At 45.0% G+C, this 15,927-nt stretch overlaps 1 protein-coding gene across 18 annotated transcripts in view; it reads right to left on the bottom strand.

Annotated features, from left to right (window-relative positions):
- ATXN1 (ataxin 1) overlaps positions 1-15,927 on the bottom strand; it is a 219,417-nt gene that overhangs the window by 75,638 nt on the left and 127,852 nt on the right. For all 18 annotated transcript variants that reach the window (XM_083826834.1, XM_083826846.1, XM_083826835.1 and 15 more), the window contains one exon: positions 14,670-14,793. The gene's annotated coding sequence lies outside the window, so the exon portion shown is untranslated. The remainder of the gene's footprint in view (positions 1-14,669; positions 14,794-15,927) is intronic.

Genomic DNA, 15,927 nt, shown 5'->3' with positions numbered 1-15,927 from the left:
AGAGAATGACTGAGCAGAGAAAAACTGTAAGCCTCTGGGCATAAGATTTGATTGTTTTATTAGAAAGAACATTAACACATAGAGGCCAAGGATAAAGACGAAGCTCAAAAGGAATGAGTCAGGGAAGCTGTTCCAGATGGCAGAGCCATGTGGGATGTGACTCCACCATCTACTGTGGAAATAAAAAAGGAAGAAATGAAAACTTAGTGTTGAGAGAGCATATCGGGCTGAAAGGAAAATGAGAAAGCAAGCTGAGTAGTAGAAGGAAATGAAAGGCAGAGTGATGAAATGAGGCCTTCAGAAATTTTCAAGTGGAGCAACACAACTTCAATCAGCCAGCACAAAAAGGTTCATTTGCTTTGCTTTAGACAACCATAAGCAGCTCCAAGTTTTGATGCCTGTCCACAGCATATTCACTCTCCTCTGGACAAGACATGGGCTTCGACATACCACTTGGACAGCTTCTCAGGAGACTTCCAGTGTAGATGACCTGCAGTACCCCATCAGTGCTGTTGCTATGTCCCAACAACTTGAGTAGGACGGAATTATGACAGATGGTGTCTTGGGCAGTGTAAGACTAATGGGAAATTTTAAAAAGTGGAAGTTAGGCTGAGGATGATACAGAAGTTATTAACAACTATGTAAGGGAAGTAAAAGAAGCTATGAGGTGTGGATGCTTGAGACTTCATAGGGCAAAACGCTTAAAAAGGCACTGCAGGGAACTGTCCTGTTTTGTCAGGAAAATGGACAGCATGATCTATATTAGCAAGTCTTCTGCACCTCTTATTTCAATGCAAACAGGAGGTACATGAATATAAAACAAAAACACACACAGGCACTACAGGAACTCTCTGGTTTGGAGAGTCTTTTCATTACCATCTATGTATTTAAAAGGCTAGCGAAAATGGACCTTGACCAAGACTACAAACCTAATGCCATAATAGTAATAAGTTTGATATCAGAGATTCTTATTAAAATTGCAAAGTACACATCACGCATATAAATAATTTCTAGAAAATAATTTCAGAGACACATCTGCTCTTGCCTTTTGGTATCAAATGCTTGACCTAAGGTCTACAAATTCAATAAAAAGACTGAAGAGATTTCAAAGCTGACTACAGGGTAAAGAATTTTTCTATGATTGGTGTTTTTAAGTCATGTTCCTTTACAGTCATGATTCCTCCTCTCTGGAAGAACTTCAAACTGACCTATACTAACATATTTGAAAACAACTGACCTGAAGGTAATTCAGGAGTCTTGGTCTTCGTACAATTACTTCCATAGAAACCACAGAGCCTGTGGTCAGCTGGCTATTTGTTTACTTGTCCCTTGCTCCCAGTGAAAGGATGCTTACTCTAATACTCCCCCTCCCTTTCTTTTTTAAAAGTAAATTCAATTCACACATCAGTTCTCTCCTGCAAAGTTTAAAATCACTCTTCCAAGACACAAGATGAATCTGACCACTTTAAACTATGTTGGCTTTATCTGGGCACATAAATGAGACATCTAACTGTTTCAGCCACGTACGTCAGCAAGCTAGACATAAAGTAGTGCGAAAAACCAGGCTGCAACTCTTGCATATCTTTCATGCTTGTTCTTTCAGCCTTGAGGATGTTTTCTTGGTTAGTCAACTTTAAAACCACCTATTGTATATACAGCACTTTTTAAAAACAGCACTCAAGTGTACAAGATAAACATGTGCTCCTACTGAGTTACTAAACATGAGATAATAAATTTGCATCCCTGTAATTACTACTGCTACCGTGTAGCTGCCTTCAATGTACAGAGCAATACAAAACAGGAGACCCATGCCAAGGAAGCAAGAGGCCCTGTGCAGAAAAAGGCCAGCGCTCTGGAAACACAAACAGAGCTGTGCAAGAAAGAAACTCAGCAGTCACCGAAAACGGTTTCTGCCAGACGTTAAATTTGTGTATCCAGGATAAGGAGGGAAGTTTCTTCATACGAGTGGGAAGGCTCTCCCACTCGGAATACACGGGGAGAAGCCCCAAAGTTGCAGGGAAAGGAAAAGGCTCTAAATTCGCATTTACTGCACAAGTAAAACGTGAGTAGCATGGAGGGGAAGGGAAGAGCCGGAGAGCTTTGCCAAAGGTGCCAGGAAGGATGCAAAGCTCCTTGCAGATGCTCTGTGCAAAAAGAGAGTGAAAACATTCGAGAGGATGAGGGAGGCATGTTCAGGGCAGCCAGGAACAAAGCCACCCCCAGCATTTCCAATAGCAAATTGAGTTGGAGCCTTTCTAGTAACACAGGCTGTGCCACTAGAAAGCAAAAAGTGCACTTGTTTCCTACAGATTTGTGGTCCATGCCCCTGCACCCCTCCACGCTCACCCCTCTCTGCTCTGTCTTCCCTCTGGCAGCCTCCAGCAGCTTTGAGACTTCTACTCCCTGCTGGATTTGGTGGGAACCAGCCACAAGGCTGTGTTAGGGAGGGAATGGGGACAGACAGACATCATCACCAGCACACACACCTCAGTTCCTTGGAATCCTGGCTAAAAAGCACCCCGGCTCTGAAGCAGAAATACTCATGAAAAGATTTCATAACACCTTACCAAGGAGCGATATCAGTACCATTATCTCCGCTTTATGGCTGAAGCACTGACTGGTCATGACATGCCTCAAGTCACCCATCAGACAGCTTTTACTTCTGGCTCTGCCAACTGTTTCCCTGTTCCAAGCTGATGCCCCACAGTGGAGCCATCCCAAACCACAGGCTGCAAGAGAAGGGAGCTGCAGGAGTCAATATGTGAGTATCTAAATGCTCTTTGCAGACAGGAAGGGAAGGAAATAATGTTAAAGGTATGATAGAAACCGAGAAACCAAGAAATGTATTCTAAAAGGCAATACCTGCCTCCAGCACGTTCAACGCACTAGGTGTTGTAGATGCACTTCATAAAAAGGCAATATAGGGCAAGACTAACTTCAATTACCACAGAGCACAGAAGTGATTGCTTAAAGTAAGAAACAAGCCAGAACCAAAACAGAAACCCCAAAAATCTGAGCGAGGGAGATGGTGGGATCTGAACGCTAGCTTTCTGATTTGGTGTCTACCATACCTGTATCATGATCCTAGCTGAACGGTTTGATCCAAACACCATCAGACCTTAGCCTGAATTAAATTTTAGCTTTACACACTCTTCTCAAAAACCTGGAGAACCCACTCTCAGAGACCCATCATGTTTCTATTGCCATGCTTAGCACTATTTGACCAAATCTTACCAAGGCAAATTTTTTACTCTTTTTCTTTATTCCTATTGGGTGTGAAAATGATAAAGTATTCAGTCAGGAATCATTTAAATGATCCCTTACCTAAGAAAACAATGATCAGTGGAAAGCAATTTCCCTTGCCTTATCCCTTAGGTTTCAAATTTTTCATATCAGAATAGTTTCTTACCAAGGGAAGAATGTTTCTATCTTTATTAAGTTGAACCTAAAGAAAAATAGAAAGAAGACAGGAATTATCGAATTTACTTTTTAATATCATAAATTCTATGAAAAAGCAGCATGAATTGCCATTTTATTTCCCTGTAATTAAGAATTGCATACTCCTCCCTTGTATCTCTTCCTTTCTGTTTTCAGGTAAAGATCAAGGGTATAATTTCTCCCATGCTCCACCATAAAAGAGAAGGCAGGTAATGAGGCCTTCGTCTAACGTGGTGAGACTTGACCACTGCCATCAGCCTCCCACCTGCTCCCAACGATTTTGACATCAGGGCGGTAGAAATGCCTCAGCCTGGCTAACATATGCCCTCCCACACTGTTTTGAGACTGATGGTCCACACAGATAATTACATCTGTATTGACAAACACTGTCTGAGATCAAAGTCATTGCAGCGCTTGGTTTGAGCTGTTGCATTGCTACCACTGTAAGTTACTGTATTCATGCAACATCAAAAAAAAACCCACACCATATGGTGATGCCATGACATGGCGTTGCCATCATTTTGTGACTTCCCTCATCAAGGTATCAAATTGTCCTTCCTGGTACTCCTTTGAACTGCTATAAAATACATCAAGTGAAAGCATGTTATCAGAGAGGAAGGCCTTTCAAGAGCACGGTGGTTTGATACATGAGGATGCTCCCTCAAGTGAGTGCGCCTCTCACTTTGTTGCAAGCATGATCACACAGTGGGCTTAGGTAGGCTGGATGAAAGCCACCTGTAGCATCTTCAAGGGTCAAATACTGTTCAGATAAGGCACTAGTCTGATTAAGATTTACGAGAAAGCCTCCTACAGTCTCCGTTCCAGTAGGACAGTTTACAGACAAACAATCATCATCCACAACTCCTCGTCCCCCACACCAGATTTACCAAAGCAAAAACAGAAAGACAAAAAAAACACAGAAGCAAGAAGAGATGCTTTAACCACGACCAATCTTTTCTATACCCAAGCACTTGGGTTTTCCAATAAGATACAGGCACTGTGACTGAACTCATGAGAGTGCAATTTCAGTTTCAGCTACACTGATACCAGCTTTGCGCAGCTACTATCAGATAGCTTTGTTTGCAACATTTTGAAGTCCTGAAGGAACGTTTAAAGAGAAATACCTTCACTGAGCCTTAAATGTTTCATGCCATAAGCCTTAAAATAACAACCATAATGTAATTAAGGAGCATCTACCCTGCTTACATTCACTTTCCTGAAGGAATAATAGCCACTGCTTTACACGTTACCTTTAGCACTGGCCTCATCAGACAACAGGCTTTGTGTTGGTATGGTGGTTTCCCTCTCTGACCACGGATAAACACCGCTCTCCGTTGCTTCGAGGCTCCAGCCCAGGCATGCCAGGAAGCTTTACGAGCATGCACAGGTCAACAAGAAGGCTCAGGGCTCAAGTTTGTAACCAAAAAAATCAGCTATTGTACGCCCCACCGGGGCCAGGGGTTGCAAACAAACGCTGGGATTCTTCCTCTTCCACCAGCAGCCCGGTGAACTTTCATCTGCAACTCTCCGCTTCCAATCCCAATGCAGCTGTTAAAGTTATCAGAGCTCTTCCCGCTCCTTTCAGACCATCCTTGAGCACTTAGTGGGCGCACCCGGGAGCGATGGGAGATCTGGGAGTGAACTGGAAGCTGCCAGTCCCAACCTGACCGCAGAGCAACGCTAAACCTGCAGTTCTGACCGAATGTTCCTGTTAAGGTGCTCCGTCCAGGCTGCTGTTAGGCAGCTCGAGTGGAACAAGTAACAGATATTCAACATGTAAAATCTGTGAAATATTTGCATTACAGTGAAAAATTATCCACATATTATTATTTTGGTGCGTGGTTTATACTAAGGAGGCTTCCTCTAGAGACCAAGCAGTAGAGCTGTCTGAAGCTAGCCCGTCTTATTCACGCGCTGGGGGTGCAGAGCCAGCAGCCCTCCCCTCGAGAGAACAAAACACGTCCTCCCAGCATTAGATGCACCGAGCCAGTGTTTACATAGGGAGCTGCTAATAACCAGACCCGGGAATTCCAGCACAGGAGCTTTATATTTATTACTATTTTACATTACTACTGAGCGTGCCAAGTTCGGGCACTTTAAGTTATGAGGGCTGCTATCGCACGCTACTTTATCAGCCTTTCACACAACTGTGTGACTGAAGCATCTCGATAAGAATGTCTAAAATGTCTGCTATGTTTTAAAACAGCAAACCCTTCCTTTTCTGTTCTGACCCAGCCATTTCAGTCAACAAAGCTCCTTCCACTCTTTCAAAACACTTTCTACTCACTTAATGGCTGTGATCGTACTGACTGTCTTGGAAACTGCTAGTCCCAAAAATAATGCAGCACAGCTATTTATTCATGCTGGTGGCTTGACGTGATATTTTGAGGACTACCATTTCGCAATATGGAATGAAACATGGACATCCATCTTATGACAAGGGCTCTAACTATCACACGTCAGCCTTCATACACAGAACATTAATGCACTTTTAAGTGAAGAAAATTGTGAAACTGTGCAACTACAACAAACAACTTGCCAAAACCGGCATACGTTTTTGCACTTGGTTTTACATTCTCGGGCTCGCTAAGGTCAATATATACATAGACACGCATGTGTGCATGTGTGTATACATACCCATTCATCCCTGCATTTCTCAGGAAGGTGCTAGTCAGAGGAAGAGCAGTCAGGACTGTAAATGCCATTTTTAATACAATGAGCAAAACTAGTTTTATTTCTTGTCATTCTGTTTGTGTTTGTTTGTTTTTAAGTTTTTTATTGGTCTGGTTTGGTTTCTTTCAAAAGAGCTCAAAAATGTTCCAGCATTAACTTCTAAAACCTGGCTTCTGTAAGGCCACTCCATGCCTTTAAAACAAAATTTGACTGCAAACCTACCTATATTGTAATAGCTACCATTGGAATTGAACGTTAAAAAACCACATTGTGAAAGCTACCTCTCCCTGCACTCACTTCATTCTGCAGGAATTCCACTTGGGAAGGACAAAGAAGGGAGAGGTGGAGTGGGGAATGCACAGCTAATTAGCGAGGTTTCACAATCTAATTTAACCTGCCAACCCATTCTTCTGCCACTCTCGCACATGTAAATAGGATGAAAAGCAGAAGGTCTGAGTTCTTTGCACTGTTATTCCTCAATTCCACCATTTCTGATTGTCTACCTGGGTACTTCTGTCCCCTCAGCAGCCTTTCGTCTCCCGTGGAGCTCGAGACCACCACCTCCAGAGCCAGGCAAGTTGTTCACTCGCAGCAAGATGAGCAGGAGCTGATGACACTGAGCAGCACGTGTTGTTTTGGGAGCACGGAGGCTACAAGCAGCTCAGAATCTTCCCTGAAGCCAAGTGCATTCACTGCAATCCCCAGCGAGTCACCCAAGGCTGAGTGATCCTTGAGAGCTCGTATAATGAAGCTCTGGGATACACCTCATGGTACCAGACTCGTGGGCTCGTGCTGAGTGGGTTCAGACATTTTCAGGGAGACGTTGCAGGGCAGGGCTGTGCAGACACACTCCTCTGACTCTCACCAGCAGAAAACCAGTGTCAGGCAGCACCCTGCTCCGTCTAATTAGCATAATCAGGGAAGATGTAAGGGGAGAAGCAGCACTAATTAGCCTGAGCAAAGCACCTTGTCAGCTTGGGAATCTCTGCACAGGGCTCATGATGCATAACTCGATGTACCCGTTGTGACTGGGCCTTTCGTGCTCCCTGCAGTCAGCAGCTATTTCACTGTGGCCAAGAACTAGGCGCTGTCGAAGCAGCATGCCTTGCCAGCTGAGAGCAGCGTGGGGCAATTCCTCAGTCCTTCAGGCCTTTTTTTTTTTTTTTTTGAAGCAAAGATCTGCAGGAGTCTTGCAGCTCAATGTGTGATGCTTCTGCGTTGCACGTGCTTACGTAGGTAACTCGACAGTCTTCCTTGGCATAGTCTTTTTTGAGAGAGGGGGATCCTATTCCGTGTCTCATGTATTTTTTTTAAATTTAATTCTATGGCATTATATGTACTTAGAGGGTAGGAACATGCTGCTACACAATCCTTTCACTACTTCACTGTGCCTTTCCCGTCTCAAAATACTCTCCAGATGGAAGGAGTTTATTTGTAAGTAGGAAAGCATAAGGCTGACTGAAGAAAAGTGATAATTACATTAGAATAATAATAACAACAACAAAACCTGGAGCTAATGAAGACTGCCTGCTTCATTTAATTTAAGAAGAGGCTTCGCCCTGTAATGAAGACACATGAAGCTCTGCAGCTCATTCACCCTTTCTCCAAATGTCATCAGGAGCAGTAGGGCTGCTCACTAAGCCAAATCCCTCCAGTTGAACTGGTTTGACTGGTCAATGATAACAAGAAGGAAAAGCTTGTACTTTTATCTCCTCGATCACTCTGCAGGCTATCCCTCGGGTTGAATAAAGACAGTTATACTAACGTGTTAATGGATCTAGCAGAAGTAAAAAGCAGCCTGGTGATTCCCACTGTGGATCTAACGGGTATGTCTGAACTCAGCAGTAGGTTCGGAGGACCTCTCCCGCCTCAAACAGCAGTGGTACGTGGCACAGACTGAGTGACAAAGGGATATCATTTTGCCTTTTTTTTTTCCTCACAGAAAGCTGACTTTAACAAAGTCACTTGCAGTGCATGCTTTTACAAGAAAACAACCAACACTCATTTCGAAAAATCCAAAATAGACCCAAAACACGTGAGCTGCACACCTGAGAAGTGTTAGCTCCTCAGTGCTCTTCCTGTTGCTCTACCCAGTGTCAAACTGCCTTTTACTGCACTGGAGGTCCGTGTTACCTGGAGTCTCTTTTTTTTAAACTATGAGCATCAGCAATGCTAAGTGAGGCTGCTGAGAAGAGAGGTTTGATCTGCTAGAGAGACGAGCTCCTGGCAGATGAAGGCTTAAAGCCCAGTTTGCCCGCTGCCTCCATTATGCTGGTCTCTCCTCTGCAAGGAATCTCCGTAGCTCTGGACAAGCGTCCACTCGTCAGGGAAGCCAAACCCCATTTTGCTCAGCTTCTTTCAGCTGTCAGAGCTTTTGTAATGCTTTAGCAGGACTTAGTGCACTCCAGAAGTTGAAAGTGAGACAAAGAGAATTTGTAAACCACCACCCCAAGTCTGACTGAAGGTTACCAGCCCCAGAAAGCCACAAACAACCTTCCTCTCCTCATCTAACACAACCTTCAATCCCCAAACAGATTTCTCCTATCGCTACTGAGCACGCTAAACTTGATTTGCCATAGCAGGGAGGGTTTCTTTATTATTTAAAGAGCTGACAGGAAAATCCACTAGAAATAAAAAAAAAAAGACTACAGCGCCCCAGGTTTCATTAGCCTGTCCCTAGTTCTGACACCTCAACAGGGAAAGAAGCTCAGAGCAACCCTGGCAACCTGCTTCTTTATCTTCCTCTTGACCTTTGTGCCATCAGGTGCCTCTGAAACATTGATCAGTGCCTGTGGCTGGAAGCGCCAATGCTGATTAACAACCAGAAACACAAAGCTCACTGAAAAGGAACACAGATAGCATCAACGTTGCCAGTTTCTCTAAGAGTATCTAATATTCCTTCCCAACATAAGCATCCAGGGTCAAGGTGCCTGGCAGGCTGCAAACAAACCTGGAATAAATACGAATGAGCAAGTTGTGCAGGATAGTGTTCTGCTATGGGATGGGGGGCTCGTGATCCCTTTAAATTAACCTACCAGTTTACAGCAGCCTTTCCTTTTAAACAGGCACTCCAAACAGCAAATTCAAAAAAAAAAACAAACAAAAAACACCACAAAACCCTCCCTTCTAGAAGAGCTTAATTTATGTTCTCTTCCTGCTGCTGCCACCAACGTTATTAGCACTGAGAGGAGCATCAGCAGGCTACTAGATACCGCTGGGGTCATTGTGGGCGCAGAAAAACAGCTCACTAACACAGCAGCACAAAAAAAAAGAAAAAAGCAGCAGTGAAGCAGAAGAGCAGTAAAAGAAAAATTCTGGCAGCCACGGGACACCTGTGTTTTTGTCAGCTGCACCCCAGACACCACCTGCAAATCCCCGAGCAGCTCTATGCCATGCTATCATCCCCATTCACTCCCAATACTTCTTGGTTTACGCCGAAGCCTCTTGGACCAAGCAGTGCTGCCAGCAAGGACCTGAAGCCTCTCCAGCCGCTCTCACCAAATTAAAAATAAGAACAGCCATAAGCCACGCTGTCGAACTACAAGAGATGCTTTTTTCTCGCGGAGCACAGCGCAGCCACCCTGGCTCTGCAATCATTAACAGAAGCGTTCACCTGCCTTCCTTCCTCGGCTTCCTCGCTCCAACGCACGAGCACTGCCTGGACTTCCCTAACGGCAAATCACGAAACAAAGCTGACAGCGAAAAGCTGGGGCAGCAGTTAAAGAGCCTGCCAAAGAGAAATCTGTTTGCTCAGGCAAAAGCTGTTCTCAGTCCAAACATGGGAGTCATAATCTTACAGCCATTTGCTTGGAAGACAATGAAGGGAAGGCGGAACAGGCTGGGAAACTGCAGCTTGCCACAGTAAGAGAAGAGAACAATCTTTGTGCCCAGATTTCTTTGCTCTGCAGGGTAAGTTTTACAGAGCTGACAACCGGTAGCAACATGTAGTGGCCCCAGGCATCATGCCTGCCTATCAAAGACTTGGATTTTAGCCCTGGAGAAATTACAACTTCTCAGTTCTCTGGAAGCTCTATCGGCCGAGAAGAAAGCAAGAGAGTAACGAATGACCTAACCAATAATTATTTTAATACATGGATTGCATACTGCAAGCAATAAATGCGGAGGTGCCTGGGGTGCGGGGAGAGCTGGGGGAAGAAGGGCAGGGGGAGGACACCTCGTGTTTGACAGGAATGGGATACCCACAGGTTACAAAAGGCAACCAACAGGGCTGCGGCAACAGCACAGTACTGAAGCGGTAGGGGCTGGCACTCCAGATCGAAGTATGGATCCCGCAGATAAGCGACGGAGACAAAGGAAGGGGAAGTTCAGCGATCCAGGTTGGAAAAGGCAGCTCAGGAGGAGCCAGCAGGAATGCCGGGAAGAAAGAAGCAATCTGGAGAAGCTGTATGCACGTGAACAAAAAGGCATTTGACCTTAAACATCAGGTGCAGGGGTGCCCACACGCTGCCCCCAGGGGAGATGTCCCACCAGAGGCAGCTCAGTCGCTGTGCCAGCAGGACGGGCTCACACCATGCATGCTCAGAGTAGTGGCTTTGGAGACAGCGAGCCAACCTGGCGTGCAGCAACACCTCCCACAGCCCATTTTGCTTCTGCCCAGGCGCAGGAGCTCTGCTGCGTTTCTGCAACATCCATTTTCACCCACTATTCATCAGTTACAATAAGCTGCCAAACCTAAGGCCTCGAGGTATGGTTGGAGTTGTTTTCTTTTTTTTTTTTTCTTTTTTCAGCACTGCAAGAGACCCGAACTATTTCAACTTCCTCTCCCAAATGTCAGCCTTGAGCCATTCTGGTCCGTCCGTCGGAAGCATGTGATATGAAATAAAAGCCAGGAAATAAGACTTTCTGAATAAACATGTATTTGGTGAGAAATAGTTCTGATTGTTGGCAGAGAAATGTCAGAAACCTGAGGCCTTATGTATAGCATGCCTACAGAGTGCAATTTCTATTTAAAGGGAAGCTGCAGCTGTCTGTAGCTCTTAATGAAGAATAATGCCTGGGAATAAATTACCGCTGTTTCTGAGAGACATTTCTCAAATGACAGTGATTCTTCCTCTTTTCCCTCTCCTATAAATACGAAGTGGCACGTATTGGGCAGTTGTTTGGGAGAACAGACGCACGCAGCTCGCTCTTTTGACGGCAGCCTGGTCATTTCCGTAGAAAACCGTGCAGCAGTCCAGCACATGGATGCAGAAGCAACCCAAAAGCCAACACATTCAGAAACAGTGAGGCTGCAAGTGTCAAAACTTCCCATCGCTTTCCCAAGGTGTGTGCGGCCCGCCACGGTGCGAGCAGACACCGCGTATCACTTCCAACCGTGGCACAACCCTGGCGTCGAGGCTCAGGATGCGGGAGATGGCCGCTCGCTGCACAATTTTAACCACGTCTTTAGGTTTCCCCGGCGAGAGGCGGCCGTGCCGGGGGCCTGAGCAGGCGAAGAAGGTGATGCTCGAGGGAAAGGGTGCGCCCGGGCTGCTTGCCCCTCGCCGGGCAGCTCAGGAAGCGGCACTGACATCAGCTCCAGCGGTCGGGGCGCCAGGAAAAACAGCCCGCAGCGAGGGCTGCCGGAGGAGGAGCGTCAATGAGATGGGACCAGGGCGAGGGGAGCAAGCAGGGCGAGGAGTGGAGAGAGGAGGAGGCAGCTGAGAAATGGGCCGGGGCTAAACTCAGCCCCCGAGATGCTCTCTGGGACTGTACCCAGCCCTTACGCAGGCTGCTTCCCACCGAAGTCACGCGCTGAAAGGCTGTCAGAGCGAGGAACAGGGATGTTTACTATCCTGCCATCTGCAGTTTGCCCAAAATAACAGCTATAGATATGAGATCAACTGAAGACGTTTCAGTTATTGACACATGCTGGAGTTAGAGATTTATTTTCCGTTTCCCACAAACTGTGCCAGAGGTTTTAGCACAAGTGCAAAAAAAAAAAAAAAGTGAAGAAATGCCAGCGAGTGAGGAACACGAAGAGTTTATTCATTGCTCCTGTCAGAATGTGTTTGTGCTTGTGTGGCTAGCACTCCAAAAAAGCTGCGGCATATGTTTTCAGGATGGAAAAAACCTCAGGATACCTAAATCCCACCAGACAATACCAAATTGTATGCTGGCATTCACAAGGTACCCTTCTGCAAGAGCACAGCAGCCTCACCTCTCTTCGTTTTGACCCCTCACTAAGTGAAATAACAGTCCTCCTTAACAAATCCTCCTGACATCTCCCTTTCTCTCTGTAAAAGCAAAATATGGACTTGATTTGTACAAGCTCTGCTATTCCAGAAATGCGCTTCATCCAAATGAGGAGAGCAGGAGAGAGGAAGCAAGAAATTTGTGCTGTTTAGTAAACAGGCAGTTTCTAGGTGGATACAAGATGCTGGTCCCAATTTACTGCCCACCCCCCCTGCTCTGAAATTTGCCTCGGTGGCAGAACGAGGAGGCGGAAGGGACGAGCACAGCTAGTGCCCGCCGTGTGAAAGGTCTGTGCTTCCCGTACATCTCAGCGCGACAACACCCTGCAAACACCCAGGGAAAAGAGAACGGGATTTTTTCAGTAAAATCATTGTGCGCTGGTATTTCCTTTCAGCAGAAAGGGCAGAAATACCACCCCTCCTCGCTTCTGGTATTCCTGTCTCCCGGAGAGGGTAAAGGAAAGAGGGGAGGGGAGAGGAGGAGCCTGGCCGGCCGCCTCCTTGCTACAGCACTGTCCTCCACGCTGAAGCGAGTAACTCTCAAGGAACTTCCGAAGAGCTCTCCATCGCCTATGAATGACCCCTCCTCAAGAACCGTGTCCTTGATGCCAGGGGGAGAGCCGTTTCTGAGAGTGCTTTCTTCCCATCTGTACCTGGTGAGAAGAGTGCTACTCCCTCCTTGCAAGCCCAGGCCTCGGGAGTGTAATTTGGGGGTTTGTCACCTCAATAGCAGGCCGCCGTGCTGCGCCTGAAGTGGGCTCCTTTTAAACCGTTCAGGACAGGGCAGAACGCAATAATCACACTGACGGCATCTTGCACAGATACTCCATCCCCTGCAACGGCCGATGATCACCTCCCTCCCTCCCCCGTGCAGTTTATCTGGCCCATCTTGAACACCGCATACAGTACGGGACCCGGAGAGCACTCTCCTCGGCATGAGGTGGTGCTGCTGTTGCAATCAGTGGAGGTGATTGCAACATCTTAAACAAACATCTCCTGCTATCCCCACAGCTTTGCATGCTAGGACAGTTTTTTTTTATTATTATTATTATTAGTTAAGGCTGCCCTCCTCTGCCCTAGGAAGTCAGCGTGCAAAGTAAGCCCTTGTGGTTTCAAAGAAGGCTTTCAAAGTGTGGGAATAAGCTGATACGGCCACGTCTGCTTGGATACACAGACAGTGAGAAGCTCCAGGTCTCAGAGGCCCCTTATTCATCTTAATGAGTTATTAACTTGGCAACTTAGAGCTACTAGTTACTAACGATTCCCAATGTCAGCTTTGTTAACTATTTCGTGGTAGATCATGGCATGCAGGAAAGGGGAGAGATTTTTCTGTGTCTTTTGCAGCATTTATTTTGCAAGCAGCCTTTCGGAAACCAGCATCACTTAAGTTCTGTCTTAGTCTGCTTCCCAAAGCCTGCAACCCAAAGGGAAAAGCAGAGCAAAGGAGGGTGTCCAACTTCCAGGGAGCTAGAAGGCATGCCCAGGAGTCAGCAAAAATACTTATATTTACTAAATTTATGGTAAATGCAACAACTAATTTACTCAAACTGGAAGAATCTGCACCTGCCTTACCACTGCTGACATCCTGACTAGTGCATGCTTTGGGCATAATTACCAAACTTAATACCAATATAAACTTAATACTTCAACTACCAACTTACCTAATCTTGAATTTGCTTTTTTATGACCAAAAGAAGGATTATTCTCAGACCTGGCAGGCAGAGAATTCTTGTTTTCCTCTGTTTTTAAGGATGCTTACATCTGATCTGTACATCTGCCCATTTCAACCCAGAAATGCACTGAGCTTCGTAAGAAAAACAATGACCATAAAAATAAAACAAACTGATCAAAGGAATAGGAATTTGGAATACCAGATGCAAATAACCGCATTTGCATTCCTCTAATTTGGAAGTAGCCAAATGATTTTAATCAATGTATGAGCATGTATAAAACTCCTGAATCTGAACTGCATATTGCTGAACTGTTATCCACAATATTTTTCATTTTTGTTAGGCTACGCCATCACAGGACCTTCAAAGACAGATAATATATTTAGCTAAAAAACAATAGTAATACATTAAATAACTGTAATGGTCCGAGGAGAAGAAACACAGCATCTTTCCTCAGATATCACCATTCTGCCCTTGAAATCATTAAAAAAAACCCACTAACAACAAAAAAGGAGTGAGAGGGAGAGAAATTAAAAGTCTGGCTTTGCAGCCTAACCCAAACACAGCTACTCTTTGGTTCCAGCACAGCAAAAAGATGCTCAATACATCACAGGGACTGGAACAAAAGCTACAACGCAGATACCCCCACAGAGAAGACACAATTGCAAATATACATTTGGTGACATAAACTCACAACATTCACTATGTTCTTCTTCAGGGAATTCTGGATTATCCTGTAGCATGAAGATTTTTCAGAAGTTGCTGGATTGCTCACAGGGCTTCACTGGCTTTCCTCTTTCAAATAAGGTGAGATAGAGCTGTAAAAGATAAGCAAAACAAACTAAGAAAGGAAAAGCAAGGAATAAAAGGAGGAAAATCCATAGAGCTCTTTAGCAAATGAACAACTGATTCATACATTTCCTTGAAGCAAATGCATTTTTAATGGGCTCCCAGGATGGAGATTCCTGTGTAGCGTGCATGTCAAATGCTGATCTAGAACAGGAGGAGTCATTTACTCTGCACTTCTTATTACCAACAATTAAAAACCCAGCTTGGAGTTGCTGAAACATAATTAAAGCAGTTCTTGGATAATTCTGTTGCCATAAAAAGGGGAAGAAAAAACTACTCTGGGTTGTTTTGGATAGTGTCTGCAAGTAAAGCTCAGGATGCGCAAAGAGATCCATACAGGAAGATTTTTGTTCTCAGTGAGCTCCTCTCAGGGGACACGAACACCTAACCATTTCTGCAGTTAACTGTAATATTGCAACAGAGGAGTACTGAAACCCAAACTGTGTACATGCAGAATTGCTACTGTTCAGTATTTAGTATGTTTCACATCCGAGATTTTTAAGATTGTGTGGTTCTTCCATACTTATTTGACAGCTTTTCTTCATGAGCCAGCTCATAATTCTATTTTATTTTTTGATATGTTGCATACAAGATACCAGGCTATCCTCAGTCTTTTTAAAAGGGTCTGAGAAAACTGTTTTGCTACATTTTCACTTGAACCCCACACTGAAGACTTAAAATAGAGTGTGTATTTCCATAGGGCCCAAACTGAACATTTCTTTCCTTCAGTCAGGTTCCCATGGGCTACCTGCACTTCCCAAATTCTTAGTGTCATGTCCTGCCACAAGCTCTTCCTATTTCCTTGACACAAGTCTCCTCATACATTTCATATGTCATTCCAGGTGGAATCCATGTTCCCTAACTGAAAGCATGTGCAAAACGAAGGTCTACACCTGAGACAGTCCCAGCTCTCTTTACATTCAGTGGAGAAAACTAGGCAACCTAGAAAATAATTAAATTTGACCTATCTGAAGCATCTACTTCAGGACAGAATGAATCACTCTCTAGAAAGGTTTGTTTCTTTCCCTCCATATAGTGAGTCTAGACGCTTAGCTCAGACTAGATGGCTACAGACGAATGCAGATGAATCTCGCCCTATGTGA

The sequence above is a fragment of the Anser anser genome, assembly GCF_964211835.1.
Source record: "Anser anser genome assembly, chromosome: 2".
Lineage (NCBI taxonomy): Eukaryota > Metazoa > Chordata > Aves > Anseriformes > Anatidae > Anser > Anser anser.
This window is presented reverse-complemented; position numbering and strand designations above follow the sequence as displayed.